The sequence below is a fragment of the Bombina bombina genome, chromosome 1 (genome assembly GCF_027579735.1).
Source record: "Bombina bombina isolate aBomBom1 chromosome 1, aBomBom1.pri, whole genome shotgun sequence".
NCBI classification, from domain to species: Eukaryota; Metazoa; Chordata; class Amphibia; order Anura; family Bombinatoridae; genus Bombina; species Bombina bombina.
Genome location: NC_069499.1, coordinates 590,773,355 through 590,790,538, shown reverse-complemented (window position 1 = coordinate 590,790,538; position 17,184 = coordinate 590,773,355).

Below are 17,184 nucleotides of genomic sequence, written 5' to 3'. Positions count from 1 at the left end.
AAGTGAGCCCAGAACCTTTGTAAAGATTCTTGGAGCCGTAGCTAACCCGAAGGGAAGAGCTACAAACTGGTAATACCTGTCTAGGAAGGCAAATCTTAGGTACCGATAATGGTCCTTGTGAATCGGTATGTGAAGGTAGGCATCCTTTAAGTCCACTGTGGTCATGTACTGACCCTCTTGGAGCATGGCCCTTACCTCCCGAAATGTCAGCGATAATTTCTTTCAAGCCGGGCCCGAATAAGGTCTGCCCTTTGAAAGGAATATTAAGCAATTTAGATTTAGAAGTCACGTCAGCTGACCAGGATTTAAGCCATAGCGCTCTGCGCGCTTGGATGGCGAATCCGGAGTTCCTAGCCGTAAGTTTGGTTAAATGTACGACGGCATCAGAAACAAATGCGTTAGCTAGCTTAAGTGCTTTAAGCTTGTTCATAATTTCATCCAATGGAGCTGTGCGAATGGCCTCTTCCAGAGACTCAAACCAGAATGCTGCCGCAGCAGTGACAGGCGCAATGCATGCAAGGGGCTGTAAAGATAAAACCTTGTTGAACAAACATTTTCTTAAGGTAACCTTCTAATTTTTTATCCATTGGATCTGAAAAGGCACAACTATCCTCCACCGGGATAGTGGTACGCTTAGCTAAAGTAGAAACTGCTCCCTCCACCTTAGGGACCGTCTGCCATAAGTCTCGTGTGGTGGCGTCTATAGGAAACATTTTCCTAAATATGGGAGGAGGGGAAAAAGGCTCACCGGGTCTATCCCACTCCTTGCTAATAATCTCTGTAAGCCTTTTAGGTATAGGAAACACGTCAGTACACACCGGTACCGCATAGTATCTATCCAACCTACATAATTTTTCTGGAATTGCAACCGTGTTACAATCATTCAGAGCCGCTAATACCTCCCCTAGCAATATGCGGAGGTTCTCAAGCTTAAATTTAAAATTAGAAATCTCTGAATCCAGTCTCCCTGGATCAGATCCGTCACCCATAGAATGAAGCTCTCCGTCTTCATGTTCTGCAAATTGTGACGCAGTATCGGACATGGCTCTCACATCATCAGCACGCTCTGTCCTTAACCCAGAGCTATCACGCTTGCCTCTTAATTCTGGCAATTTAGATAATACTTCTGTCATAACAGTAGCCATGTCTTGCAAAGTGATTTGTAAGGGCCTCCCTGATGTACTTGGCGCCACAAAATCACGCACCTCCTGAGCGGGAGGCAAGGGTACTGACATGTGAGGAGAGTTAGTCGGCATAACTTCCCCCTCGTTGTCTGGTGATAATTTCTTTACATGTAAAGACTGACTTTTATTTAAAGTTAGATCAATGCATTTAGTACACAAATTTCTATGGGGCTCCACATTGGCCTTCATACATAGTGAACAAACAGATTCATCTGTGTCAGACATGTTTAAACAGACTAGCAATGAGACTAGCAAGCTTGGAAAATACTTTTCAAATAAATTTACAAGCAATATAAAAAACGCTACTGTGCCTTTAAGAAGCACAAAAATTTGAAATAACAATGAACCAAATTAGTTATAGCAACCAAATTTTCACAGTAAATGTATTAAGTTAGTAAAGGATTGCACCCACCAGCAAATGGATGATTAACCCCTTAATACCCAAAAAACGGATAACAATTTAATAATTAACGTTTTTATTACAGTCAAACACACTGTCACAGGTCTGCTGTGACTGATTACCTCCCTCAAAATGAATTTTGAAGACCCCTGAGCTCTCTAGAGACGTCATGGATCATGGAGGATGAAGTAGGAAAATTGTGACTGAATTTTTACTGCGCAAAAAAGCGCTAAAATAGGCCCCTCCCACTCATATTACAACAGTGGGGAAGCTCAGTTAACTGTTTCTATGCAGAAACAAAAGTTAGCCATGTGGTAAAAATCATGCCCCAATAAGTTTTATCACCAAGTACCTCACAAAAAACGATTAACATGCCAGTAAACGTTTTGAACATACATTTTAAAAGTTATGAAGTGTTATTAATAAGCCTGCTACCAGTCGCTGTTACATTACTTCAGTATTAACAGTATTTTCTGAGTCAAATTCCATTCCCTAGAAAAATACTTCAGTGTACACACACTCCTCAGCCTAATACCAGTCGCTACCACTGCATTTAAGGCTGAACTTACATTACATTGGTATCAGCAGTATTTTCTCAGTCAATTCCATTGCTTAGAAAAATAATTTACTGCACATACCTCGTTTGCAGGGGGGCCCTGCATGCTATTCCCCTTTTCTGAAGTTACCTCATTCCTCAGAATGTGTGAGAACAGCCAGTGGATCTTAGTTACGTCTGCTAAGATCATAGAAAACGCAGGCAGATTCTTCTTCTAATGCTGCCTGAGAAACAAACAGCACACTCCGGTGCCATTTAAAATAACAAACTTTTGATTGAAGAAATAAACTAAGTTTAAAAACACCACAGACCTCTCACAACGACCTATCTTTAGTTAGGTTGCAAGAGAATGACTGGATATGACATGTGAGGGGAGGAGCTATATAGCAGCTCTGCTTGGGTGATCCTCTTGCAACTTCCTGCTGGGGAAGAGATATAATCCCATAAGTAATGGATGACCCGTGGACTGACTACACTTAACAAGAGAAAAGGAGACACAGTTTAAGTTACATAAGACATATTAAAAGCCCTCAGGAATAATACAAACAAATTTAGCCACTGCAAAAATGTAAAGCCCATGGTCTGTATTGTGCACAGACTGCTTGTCAAGAAGCAAACAATATCACTGATCTGTGAATGTGCATTACTCCTGCCACAAGGTACAACATGCTTAAAGGGACAGTACACACCAATTCTCATATAACTGCATGTAATAGGCACTACTATAAAGAAGAATATGCACAGATACTGATCTAAATATCCAGTATAAAACCTTTTAAAAACTTACTTAGAAGCTCCCAGTTAAGCACTGTTAGTCTGGGACACCCACTAAAAGGGGATGGGTAGACAAAAAGAGCAGACACTCCCCACATATGAAAAGACATAAACAGGAGCCTTCAGGAGTCTGTAAACACATGTATACACCTAACACTGTAGGGCTTGGTTAGGAGTCTGAAAATCAGCACAATGTTCTTAAAAAAATAAGTAAAACCTATACATTTTTATAAAAACACTAGCAGATGGGCTATATAAATTGATTACCTAAAAAACAATTATGCAAAGAAACATTTAGTGTACAATGTCCCTTTAAAAGGACAGGAAACCCAAAATGTTATTTCATGATTCAGACAGATCAATTTTAAAGGTACATGAGACCCAAAATGTTTCCCAGTAGTGCATTGCTACCTCTCCAACAAAGGATACCAAGGGAACAAAACACATTAGATATTATAAGTAAGTAGGAAAGTTGTTTAAAATCACATGTTCTATCGGAATAATAAAATATCAAATTTGGGTTTCTTATCCCTTTAAAAAGCTTTCCAATGCAATTTCTTTGTACTCTTGGTATCCTTTGTTGAAAAGCAGAGGAGGAGCAATACTTTACTGGGAGCTAGCTGCTGATTGGAAGCACATATGCCTTTTGTCATTGACTCACCCAATGTGTTCAGCTAACTCCCAGTAATGCATTGCTGCTCCTTCAGCAAAGGATAAAAATTTGATAAAATAAGTAAAATGAAAAGTTGTTTAAAATAATAATATACTTTTTACCTCAGTGATCACCTTGTAGCTAAGCCTGTGTAGACTGCCTAGTTATTTCAGTTCTTTTGATAGACTTGCCTTTAAGCCAATTAGTGCGCTCTCATAAGTAACTCCTTAGGCGTGAGCACAATGTTATCTATATGGTACACATGAACTAACGCTGTCTAACTGTGAAAAACTGTTAAATGCATTCAGATAAAAGGCAGCCTTCAAGGGCTTAGAAATTAGCATATGAGCCTACCTAGGTTTAGTTTTCAACTAAGAATACCAAGAGAATAAAGCAAATGTGATGATAAAAGTAAATTGGAAAATTGTTTAAAATGACATGCCCTATTTGAATTATGAAAGTTTAATTTTGACTAGACTGTCCCTTTAAAGCAACATATTGTGCATCTTGTGATATGGTTAAGGTCTTCTGTTGTTTTGTGCCCAAAGGCTCAGTGGTAGTCGTTGAGGTTATCTGTTCCGTAGTAAACAAAGTGCTAATCGAGTGGCTGTAATAAATTCTCTCCCCACATGTTGGCCATCTTGGAAGAAGTATCCCTGAGGAATATAACATTCTTGAAACAGGTATCAGAAAAGGCAATAGTATCTTGGAACAAATTAAGGTGTTATATGTCTAGCTAGAGCCAAATACCTTTGAGCATCGAGGGGGGGGGCGCCACCTGAGCCGATGCTTTAGGCCTCTATTGTCCGATCCTAAGCTCTGGTATCCTCATGAAGTAAGGCAGTAATATAGTGATCGATCTTGATATTAATGCTGTAGGATGTTGCCAATAATCGGTGGATTATTGGATGCTCGACTGAAGCTATTGGAAGTGTGAATGCTCAGGATTGCTGCATGGACATGCCCCCTTCAATCATTAGTTTATCTCTGTATGGATGAATCTGAAACAGTCTGTATTACCTAGCCAGGTAGAGATGGGCAGGGAGGGCAACAGTAGCTAGAGTCCCGTCAAACTCCTTTTTTGTAACAGACTATGCACTTTTTCTGGGGCAACTTTTTTGCAGGATTGGGGGATCCTAGAGGGAAAGTGCTTACCACAAAGTCTCTGTACATTCTCTGATTCGAATGTAGGAGGATTAGAGGTCTGGTTAAACAAAATATCTGATAAGATCATTAGTATAAATTCCAGGAAATTATATGGCTTCCCTGTGCCTGCTTTGTTTTGTACAGCACATATGAATTATAGATTTCTATCTGCATATAGCAAATAGTTTGTACCAGGCATTGGCCTTGTGCTGAACCAGATATGGTTGTATGAACTGATCAGCTAAATCTACTCCCCAAATATATTTGCTGTACTCAACAATGCACTTTGGTTTTAGGATTTGTGCATCCTTTCCCCTGACAGACACTATCCCTGTACTTTCATCATGCATTGTGAAAAGCATGTACACAACTTTTTTGTCAGTGTACCAAAGAACCAGCTCATGGTGTAAAGCTGAAGTTGTGCCTCTACGATTTTTGCTGTATGTCAGCTTCTAGGGAGAAACCTGTGCAATTTTTGCACACTGTGCCACAGGCTAGGGTTTCAAAATAAATTAAACAAATCTTTGCTGGTATAGTAGTTGTCCAGCCATTAATGTTAGGCTTTGTTCAGCAAGGGTAGGAGGAGATATTGCTATTTGTGCCAATAGAGGACTAGGTTGCGAGTGGAGCACTATTTATCGATCCCACTTGTGCGTTAACTGCGCTAGAAGTAAGATTTTTGCACATTTGGGTAGTATGCGTATTACAAATTGAAAGTAAACAGATTTCGCACAAGCGCTAACCTGACGTGTGCTAAAGCTGAAGTAAGAATATCGCAACTGCATTAACTTATTCCTCCATAGAAGTCACAGAGCAAGAAAAGTGGAGAAAAAAAGTAAATTTATGCTTACCTGATAAATTAATTTCTTCTACAATACAACGAGGCCACAGATTTCATCCTTACTTGTGGGATATTAACATCCTGCTAACAGGAAGTGACAAAGAGCACCACAGCAGAGCTGTATATATAGCTCCTCCCTTCCCTCCACCTTCAGTCATTCGACCGAAGTTTGGAAGAAAAAGGAAAAGCCAAAGGTGCAGAGGTGACTGAAGTTTATAAAAAATATAATATAATCTAAATCTGTCTGAAAAATGACAGGGAGGGCCAAGGAAAGCATAAAACATAATTTATGCTTACCTGATAAATTTATTTCTCTTGTGGTGTATCCAGTCCACGGATCATCCATTACTTGTGGGATATTCTCCTTCCCAACAGGAAGTTGCAAGAGGATCACCCACAGCAGAGCTGCTATATAGCTCCTCCCCTAACTGCCATATCTAGTCATTCGACCAAAACTAGCCGAGAAAGGAGAAACCATAGGGTGCAGTGGTGACTGTAGTTTAAATTAAAATTTAGACCTGCCTTAAAAGGACAGGGCGGGCCGTGGACTGGATACACCACAAGAGAAATAAATTTATCAGGTAAGCATAAATTATGTTTCTCCAACATAGGTGTGTCCGGTCCACGGCGTCATCCTTACTTGTGGGATATTCTCTTCCCCAACAGGAAATGGCAAAGAGCCCAGCAAAGCTGGTCACATGATCCCTCCTAGGCTCCGCCTACCCCAGTCATTCTCTTTGCCGTTGTACAGGCAACATCTCCACGGAGATGGCTTAGAGTTTTTTAGTGTTTAACTGTAGTTTTTATTATTCAATCAAGAGTTTGTTATTTTAAAATAGTGCTGGTATGTACTATTTACTCAGAAACAGAAAAGAGATGAAGATTTCTGTTTGTATGAGGAAAATGATTTTAGCAACCGTTACTAAAATCCATGGCTGTTCCACACAGGACTGTTGAGAGGAATTAACTTCAGTTGGGGGAACAGTGAGCAGTCTCTTGCTGCTTGAGGTATGACACATTCTAACAAGACGATGTAATGCTGGAAGCTGTCATTTTCCCTATGGGATCCGGTAAGCCATGTTTATTAAGATTGTAAATAAGGGCTTCACAAGGGCTTATTAAGACTGTAGACTTTTTCTGGGCTAAATCGATTCATTATTAACACATATTTAGCCTTGAGGAATCATTTAATCTGGGTATTTTGATAAGATTATATCGGCAGGCACTTTTTTAGACACCTTTCTCTTTAGGGGCTTTCCCAAATCATAGGCAGAGCCTCATTTTCGCGCCGGTGTTGCGCACTTGTTTTTGAGAGGCATGACATGCAGTCGCATGTGTGAGGAGCTCTGATACATAGAAAAGACTTTCTGAAGGCGTCATTTGGTATCGTATTCCCCTTTGGGCTTGGTTGGGTCTCAGCAAAGCAGATACCAGGGACTGTAAAGGGGTTAAAGTTAAAAACGGCTCCGGTTCCGTTATTTTAAGGGTTAAAGCTTCCAAATTTGGTGTGCAATACCTTTAAGGCTTTAAGACACTGTGGTGAAATTTTGGTGAATTTTGAACAATTCCTTCATATTTTTTCGCAATTGCAGTAATAAAGTGTGTTCAGTTTAAAATTTAAAGTGACAGTAACGGTTTTATTTTAAAACGTTTTTTGTACTTTGTTATCAAGTTTATGCCTGTTTAACATGTCTGAACTACCAGATAGACTGTGTTCTGAATGTGGGGAAGCCAGAGTTCCTTCTCATTTAAATAAATGTGATTTATGTGACAATGACAATGATGCCCAAGATGATTCCTCAAGTGAGGGGAGTAAGCATGGTACTGCATCATTCCCTCCTTCGTCTACACGAGTCTTGCCCACTCAGGAGGCCCCTAGTACATCTAGCGCGCCAATACTCCTTACTATGCAACAATTAACGGCTGTAATGGATAATTCTGTCAAAAACATTTTAGCCAAAATGCACACTTATCAGCGTAAGCGCGACTGCTCTGTTTTAGATACTGAAGAGCATGACGACGCTGATAATAATGGTTCTGAAGGGCCCCTAAACCAGTCTGATGGGGCCAGGGAGGTTTTGTCTGAGGGAGAAATTACAGATTCAGGGAACATTTCTCAACAAGCTGAACCTGATGTGATTACGTTTAAATTTAAGTTGGAACATCTCCGCGCTCTGCTTAAGGAGGTATTATCCACTCTGGATGATTGTGACAATTTGGTCATCCCAGAGAAGCTATGTAAAATGGACAAGTTCCTAGAGGTCCCGGGGCTCCCAGAAGCTTTTCCTATACCCAAGCGGGTGGCGGACATTGTAAATAAAGAATGGGAAAGGCCCGGTATTCCTTTCGCCCCTCCCCCCATATTTAAAAAATTGTTTCCTATGGTCGACCCCAGAAAGGACTTATGGCAGACAGTCCCCAAGGTCGAGGGAGCTGTTTCCACTTTAAACAAACGCACCATTATACCCATAGAAGATAGTTGTGCTTTCAAAGATCCTATGGATAAAAAATTAGAAGGTTTACTTAAAAAGATGTTTGTTCAGCAGGGTTACCTTCTACAACCAATTTCATGCATTGTCCCTGTCGCTACAGCCGCATGTTACTGGTTCGATGAGCTGGTAAAGGCGGTCGATAGTGATTCTCCTCCTTATGAGGAGATTATGGACAGAATCAATGCTCTCAAATTGGCTAATTCTTTCACCCTAGACGCCACTTTGCAATTGGCTAGGTTAGCGGCTAAGAATTCTGGGTTTGCTATTGTGGCGCGCAGAGCGCTTTGGTTGAAATCTTGGTCAGCTGATGCGTCTTCCAAGAACAAGCTACTTAACATTCCTTTCAAGGGGAAAACGCTGTTTGGCCCTGACTTGAAAGAGATTATCTCTGATATCACTGGGGGTAAGGGCCATGCCCTTCCTCAGGATCGGCCTTTCAAGGCCAAAAATAAACCTAATTTTCGTCCCTTTCGTAGAGACGGACCAGCCCAAAGTGCTACGTCCTCTAAGCAAGAGGGTAATACTTCTCAAGCCAAGCAAGCTTGTAGACCAATGCAAGGCTGGAACAAGGGAAAGCAGGCCAAGAAACCTGTCACTGCTACCAAGACAGCATGAAATGTTGGCCCCCGATCCGGGACCGGATCTGGTGGGGGGCAGACTCTCTCTCTTCGCTCAGGCTTGGGCAAGAGATGTTCTGGATCCTTGGACACTAGAAATAGTCTCCCAAGGTTATCTTCTGGAATTCAAGGGGCTTCCCCCAAGGGGGAGGTTCCACAGGTCTCAGTTGTCTTCAGACCACATAAAAAGACAGGCATTCTTACATTGTGTAGAAGACCTGTTAACAATGGGAGTGATTCATCCTGTTCCATTAGGAGAACAAGGGATGGGGTTCTACTCCAATCTGTTCATAGTTCCCAAAAAAGAGGGAACGTTCAGACCAATCTTAGATCTCAAGATCTTAAACAAGTTTCTCAAGGTTCCATCGTTCAAGATGGAAACCATTCGAACAATTCTTCCTTCCATCCAGGAAGGTCAATTCATGACCACGGTGGATTTAAAGGATGCGTATCTACATATTCCTATCCACAAGGAACATCATCGGTTCCTAAGGTTCGCATTCCTGGACAAGCATTACCAGTTCGTGGCGCTTCCTTTCGGATTAGCCACTGCTCCAAGGATTTTCACAAAGGTACTAGGGTCCCTTCTAGCTGTGCTAAGACCAAGGGGCATTGCTGTAGTACCTTACTTGGACGACATTCTGATTCAAGCGTCGTCCCTTCCTCAAGCAAAGGCTCACACGGACATCGTCCTGGCCTTTCTCAGATCTCACGGATGGAAAGTGAACGTGGAAAAGAGTTCTCTATCTCCGTCGACAAGGGTTCCCTTCTTGGGAACAATAATAGACTCCTTAGAAATGAGGATTTTTCTGACAGAGGCCAGAAAAACAAGACTTCTAGACTCTTGTCGGATACTTCATTCCGTTCCTCTTCCTTCCATAGCGCAGTGCATGGAAGTGATAGGTTTGATGGTAGCGGCAATGGACATAGTTCCTTTTGCGCGCATTCATCTAAGACCATTACAACTGTGCATGCTCAGTCAGTGGAATGGGGACTATACAGACTTGTCTCCGAGGATACAAGTAAATCAGAGGACCAGAGACTCACTCCGTTGGTGGCTGTCCCTGGACAACCTGTCACAAGGGATGACCTTCCGCAGACCGGAGTGGGTCATTGTCACGACCGACGCCAGTCTGATGGGCTGGGGCGCGGTCTGGGGATCCCTGAAAGCTCAGGGTCTTTGGTCTCGGGAAGAATCTCTTCTACCGATAAATATTCTGGAACTGAGAGCGATATTCAATGCTCTCAAGGCTTGGCCTCAGCTAGCGAGGGCCAAGTTCATACGGTTTCAATCAGACAACATGACAACTGTTGCGTACATCAACCATCAGGGGGGAACAAGGAGTTCCCTGGCGATGGAAGAAGTGACCAAAATCATTCAATGGGCGGAGTCTCACTCCTGCCACCTGTCTGCAATCCACATCCCAGGAGTGGAAAATTGGGAAGCGGATTTTCTGAGTCGTCAGACATTGCATCCGGGGGAGTGGGAACTCTATCCGGAAATCTTTGTCCAAATCACTCAACTGTGGGGCATTCCAGACATGGATCTGATGGCCTCTCGTCAGAACTTCAAAGTTCCTTGCTACGGGTCCAGATCCAGGGATCCCAAGGCGGCTCTAGTGGATGCACTAGTAGCACCTTGGACCTTCAAGCTAGCTTATGTATTCCCGCCGTTTCCTCTCATCCCCAGGCTGGTAGCCAGGATCAATCAGGAGAGGGCGTCGGTGATCTTGATAGCTCCTGCGTGGCCACGCAGGACTTGGTATGCAGATCTGGTAAATATGTCATCGGCTCCACCATGGAAGCTACCTTTGAGACGAGACCTTCTTGTTCAAGGTCCGTTCGGACATCCGAATCTGGTCTCACTCCAGCTGACTGCTTGGAGATTGAACGCTTGATCTTATCGAAGCGAGGGTTCTCAGATTCTGTTATCGATACTCTTGTTCAGGCCAGAAAGCCTGTAACTAGAAAGATTTACCACAAAATTTGGAAAAAATATATCTGTTGGTGTGAATCTAAAGGATTCCCTTGGGACAAGGTTAAGATTCCTAAGATTCTATCCTTCCTTCAAGAAGGATTGGAAAAAGGATTATCTGCAAGTTCCCTGAAGGGACAGATTTCTGCCTTGTCTGTGTTACTTCACAAAAAGCTGGCAGCTGTGCCAGATGTTCAAGCCTTTGTTCAGGCTCTGGTTAGAATCAAGCCTGTTTACAAACCTTTGACTCCTCCTTGGAGTCTCAACTTAGTTCTTTCAGTTCTTCAGGGGGTTCCGTTTGAACCCTTACATTCCGTTGATATTAAGTTATTATCTTGGAAAGTTTTGTTTTTTGGTTGCAATTTCTTCTGCTAGAAGAGTTTCAGAATTATCTGCTCTGCAGTGTTCTCCTCCTTATCTGGTGTTCCATGCAGATAAGGTGGTTTTACGTACTAAACCTGGTTTTCTTCCAAAAGTTGTTTCTAACAAAAACATTAACCAGGAGATTATCGTACCTTCTCTGTGCCCGAAACCAGTTTCAAAGAAGGAACGTTTGTTGCACAATTTGGATGTTGTTCGCGCTCTAAAATTCTATTTAGACGCTACAAAGAATTTTAGACAAACATCTTCCTTGTTTGTTGTTTATTCCGGTAAAAGGAGAGGTCAAAAAGCAACTTCTACCTCTCTCTCTTTTTGGATTAAAAGCATCATCAGATTGGCTTACGAGACTGCTGGACGGCAGCCTCCCGAAAGAATCACAGCTCATTCCACTAGGGCTGTGGCTTCCACATGGGCCTTCAAGAACGAGGCTTCTGTTGATCAGATATGTAGGGCAGCGACTTGGTCTTCACTGCACACTTTTACCAAATTTTACAAGTTTGATACTTTTGCTTCTTCTGAGGCTATTTTTGGGAGAAAGGTTTTGCAAGCCGTGGTGCCTTCCATCTAGGTGACCTGATTTGCTCCCTCCCATCATCCGTGTCCTAAAGCTTTGGTATTGGTTCCCACAAGTAAGGATGACGCCGTGGACCGGACACACCTATGTTGGAGAAAACAGAATTTATGTTTACCTGATAAATTACTTTCTCCAACGGTGTGTCCGGTCCACGGCCCGCCCTGGTTTTTTAATCAGGTCTGATAATTTATTTTCTTTAACTACAGTCACCACGGTATCATATGGTTTCTCCTATGCAAATATTCCTCCTTAACGTCGGTCGAATGACTGGGGTAGGCGGAGCCTAGGAGGGATCATGTGACCAGCTTTGCTGGGCTCTTTGCCATTTCCTGTTGGGGAAGAGAATATCCCACAAGTAAGGATGACGCCGTGGACCGGACACACCGTTGGAGAAAGTAATTTATCAGGTAAACATAAATTCTGTTTTTCTCTTGTAAGGTGTATCCAGTCCACGGATCATCCATTACTTGTGGGATACCAATACCAAAGCTAAAGTACACGGATGAAGGGAGGGACAAGGCAGGCTTAAATGGAAGGAACCACTGCCTGTAAAACCTTTCTCCCAAAAATAGCCTCCAAAGAAGCAAAAGTATCAAATTTGTAAAATTTTGAAAAGGTATGAAGCGAAGACCAAGTCGCCGCCTTGCAAATCTGTTCAACAGAAGCCTTATTTTTAAAGGCCCAGGTGGAAGCCACAGCTCTAGTAGAATGAGCTGTAATCCTTTCAGGGGGCTGCTGTCCAGCAGTCTCATAGACTAAGCGTATTACGCTCCGAAGCCAAAAAGAAAGAGAGGTTGCCGAAGCTTTTTGACCTTTCCTCTGTCCAGAGTAAACAACAAACAGAGTAGATGTTTGGCGAAAATCTTTAGTAGCTTGTAAGTAAAACTTCAAAGCACGGAAAGATGGAACAACAATCTTTTGAATGATATTCTTGTTAGAAACTACCGTAGGTAAAAACCCAGGTTTTGTACGCAGAACTACTTTATCTGAATGGAAAATCAGATAAGGAGAATCACATTGTAAGGCAGATAACTCAGAGACTCTCCGAGCCGAGGAAATAGCCATCAAGAACAGAACTTTAAGAACCAAGTTTAAGCTCCATGGGGGAGCAACAGGTTTAAACACAGGCTTGATTCTAATCAAAGCCTGACAAAAAGCTTGAACGTCTGGAACATCAGCCAGACGCTTGTGCAAAAGAATAGACAGAGCAGAAATCTGTCCCTTTAAAGAACTAGCTGATATTCCTTTTTCCAAACCCTCTTGGAGAAAGGACAATATCCTAGGAATCCTAACCTTACTCCATGAGTAATTCTTGGATTCACACCAATAAAGGTATTTACGCCATATCTTATGGTAGATTTTCCTGGCGACAGGCTTTCATGCCTGTATAAGGGAATCAATGACTGACTCGGAGAAGCCATGCTTTGATAAAATCAAACGTTCAATCTCCATGCAGTCAGTCTCAGAGAAATTAGATTCGGATGATTGAAAGGACTCTTGTCTCAGAGGCAGGGTCCATGGTGGAAAGGATGACATGTCCACTAGGTCTGCATACCAGGTCCTGCGTGGCCACGCAGGCGCTATCAAGATCACTGATGCTCTCTCCTGTTTGATTTTGGCAATCAGTCGAGGGAGCAGAGGAAACGATGGAAACACATAAGCCAGGTTGAAGAACCAAGGCGCTGCTAGAGCATCTATCAGTGCCGCTTCTGGGTCCCTGGACCTGGATCCGTAACAAGGAAGCTTGGCGTTCTGCGAGACGCCATGAGATTCAGTTCTGGTTTGCCCCAACGATGAACCAATTGAACAAACACCTCCGGATGGAGTTCCCACTCCCCCGGATGAAAAGTTTAACGACTTAGAAAATCCGCCTCCCAGTTCTCTACACCTGGGATATGGATTGCTGATAGGTGGCAAGAGTGAGTCTCTGCCCAGCAAATTATCTTGGAGACTTCTAACATCGCTAGGGAACTCCTGGTTCCCCCTTGATGGTTGATGTAAGCCACAGTCGTGATGTTGTCCAACTGAAATCTGATGAACCTCAAGGTTGCTAACTGAGGCCAAGCTAGAAGAGCATTGAATATTGCTCTTAACTCCAGAATATTTATTGGGAGGAGTTTCTCCTCCTGAGTCCACGATCCCTGAGCCTTCAGGGAATTCCAGACTGCACCCCAACCTAGAAGGCTGGTATCTGTCCTATCTGGTCTGCGAAAGGTCATACCTTTGGACAGATGGACCCGAGATAGCCACCAGAGAAGAGAATCTCTTGTCTCTTGATCCAGATTTAGCAGAGGGGACAAATCTGTGTAATCCCCATTCCACTGACGAAGCATGCATAGTTGCAGCGGTCTGAGATGTAGGCGCGCAAATGGCACTATGTCCATCGCCGCTACCATCAAGCCGATTACTTCCATATCGTGCAGACTTTCTCAAGAGGATGAAGAGTCTAATGCATTAGACTCTTCATCCTCTTGAGAAAGTCTGCACGATAGCAGAAGAAACGCGTAGAGGTATCATAGGATTGTACTTTGGCCCTTCAGAGGAGCCGTAGTTCTAGGAATAGAATGCTTTGTTTTTGGACACTTAGGGCTACCGTAGCCCCAGGAACAAGGATTTCCCATACACTGAAAGTTCCGGTGAACAGCTGAAGGGAGCGGACATTGAAAAAAGACAACTAGGCTGTGAAAGCAGACCGGAGCAGCTATTTGGATATTTTACCCTAAAGGAGAAAGCTGTGTTTTTAAACTGCTTTATTATTAATAAAACATTGTAAGTGCATATTTTAAAGAGCAGCAGCGTCCGTGTTATTTATTGCACTTGAGTCTCTCTTTGCGCTCTTTTCTTTCAGAGTGAAAGTTCACAAATTGGTAATGCCTGTCCAGAAAGGCAAACCTTAGGAACCGATGATGATCTCTGTGAATCGGTATGTGAAGGTAAGCATCCTTCAAATCCACTGTGGTCATGTACTGACCCTCCTGGATCAAAGGTAGGATGGTCCGAATGGTTTCCATTTTGAACAATGGAACTCTGAGGAATTTGTTTAAGATCTTTAGATCCAAAATGGGTCTGAAGGTTCCCTCTTTTTTGGGAACCACAAACAGATTTGAATAAAAACCCTGTCCCTGTTCCGACTGTGGAACTGGACAGATCACTCCCATAACTAGGAGGTCTTGCACACAACGTAAGAATGCCTCTTTCTTTATCTGGTTTACAGATAATCTTGAAAGGTAAAATCTCCCTTGAGGAGGGGAAGCTTTGAAGTCCAGAAGATATCCCTGAGATATGATCTCCAACGCCCAGGGATCCTGAACATCTCTTGCCCACGCCTGGGCGAAGAGAGAAAGTCTGCCCCCTATTTTTTAGATCCGTTACCGGATAGGGGGCCGTTCCTTCATGCTGTCTTAGAGGCAGCAGCAGGCTTTCTGGCCTGCTTGCCTTTGTTCCAGGACTGGTTAGGTTTCCAGCCCGGCTTGGATTGAGCAAAAGTTCCCTCTTGTCTTGTAGCAGAGGAAGTTGATGCTGCACCTGCCTTGAAGTTTCGAAAGGCACGAAAATTAGACTGTTTGGCCTTTGATTTGGCCCTCTTGAGGAAGGGTATGACCCTTACCTCCAGTAATGTCAGCAATAATTTCCTTCAAACCAGGCCCGAATAGGGTCCGCCCCTTGAAGGGAATGTTAAGTAATTTTGACTTTGAAGTCACGTCAGCTGACCAATATTTAAGCCATAGCACCCTACGCGCCTGGATGGCGAATCCAGAATTCTTAGCCGTTAGTTTAGTCAAATGAACAATGGCGTCAGAAACAAAAGAATTAGCTAGCTTAAGTGTTCTAAGCTTGTCAAGTATTTCAGTCAATGGAGTAGCTGTCTGAAAGGCCTCTTCCAGAGACTCAAACCAGAACGCCGCAGCAGCAGTGACAGGCGCAATGCATGCAAGGGGCTGCAGGATAAAACCTTGTTGAATAAACATTTTCTTAAGGTAACCTTCTAATTTTTTATCCATTGGATCTGAAAAAGCACAACTGTCCTCGACAGGGATAGTGGTAAGCTTTGCTAAAGTAGAAACTGCTCCCTCCACCTTAGGGACCGTCTGCCATAAGTCCCGTGTGGTGGCGTCTATTGGAAACATTTTTCTAAAAATAGGAGGGGGGGAAAACGGCCCACCGGGTCTATCCCATTCCTTATTAATGATTTCTGTAAACCTTTTAGGTATTGGAAAAACATCAGTACACACCGGCACTGCATAGTATTTATCCAGTCTACACAATTTCTCTGGTACTGCAATTGTGTCACAGTCATTCAGAGCAGCTAACACCTCCCCAAGCAATACACGGAGGTTCTCAAGCTTAAATTTAAAAGTAGAAATATCTGAATCAGGTTTCCCCGAATCAGAAATGTCACCCACAGACTGAAGCTCTCCTTCCTCAGCTTCTGCATATTGTGACTCAGTATCAGACATGGGCCTTAAGGCATCTGCGCGCTCTGTACTACGTCTAACCCCAGAGCTATCGCGCTTTCCTCTGAATTCAGGCAGTCTGGCTAATACCGCTGACAGGGTATTATCCATGATTGCCGCCATGTCCTGCAAAGTAATCGCTATGGGCGTCTTTGATGTACTTGGCGCCATTTTAGCGTGAGTCCCTTGAGCGGGAGTCAAAGGGTCTGACACGTGGGGAGAGTTAGTCGGCATAACATCCCCCTCGCCAGAATCCTCTGGTGATAAATTTTTTAAAGATAAAAGCTGATCTTTATTGTTTAAAGTGAAATCAATACATTTAGTACACATTCTCATATGGGGTTCCACCATGGCTTTTAAACATAATGAACAAGGAGTTTCCTCTATGTCAGACATGTTTATACAGACTAGCAATGAGACTAGCAAGCTTGGAAAACACTTTACACCAAGTTAAACAAGCAATATAAAAAACGTTACTGTGCCTTTAAGGGAAACAAATTTTGCTAAAATTTGAAATAACAGTGAAAAAAGGCAGTTAAACTAATGAAATTTTTACAGTGTATGTAACAAGTTAGCAGAGCATTGCACCCACTTGCAAATGGATGATTAACCCCTTAATACAAAAAACGGATTAGCAAATTGAAAAAAACGTTTTTTAAACAGCCACAACAACTGCCACAGCTCCACTGTGGCTTTACCTTCCTCAATATATGACTTTTGAAGCCTTTTGAGCCCTTCAGAGATGTCCTAAAGCATGCAGGGGACTGCTGAGGGAAGCTGAATGTCTCTGTCTGTAATTTTAACTGTGCAAAAAAGCGCTAAAATAGGCCCCTCCCACTCATATTACAACAGTGGAAAGCCTCAGGAAACTGTTTCTATGCCAAAATCAAGCCAGCCATATGGAAAAAACTAGGCCCCAATAAGTTTTATCACCAAAGCATATATAAAAACGATTAAACATGCCAGCAAACGTTTTATATTGCACATTAATCAGAGTATATACCTCTGATAGCAAGCCTGATACTAGTCGCTATTAAATCACTGTATTTAGGCTTAACTTACATTAATCCGGTATCAGCAGCTTTTTTCTAGCAAATTCCATCCCTAGAAAAACTTAAACTGCACATACCTTATTGCA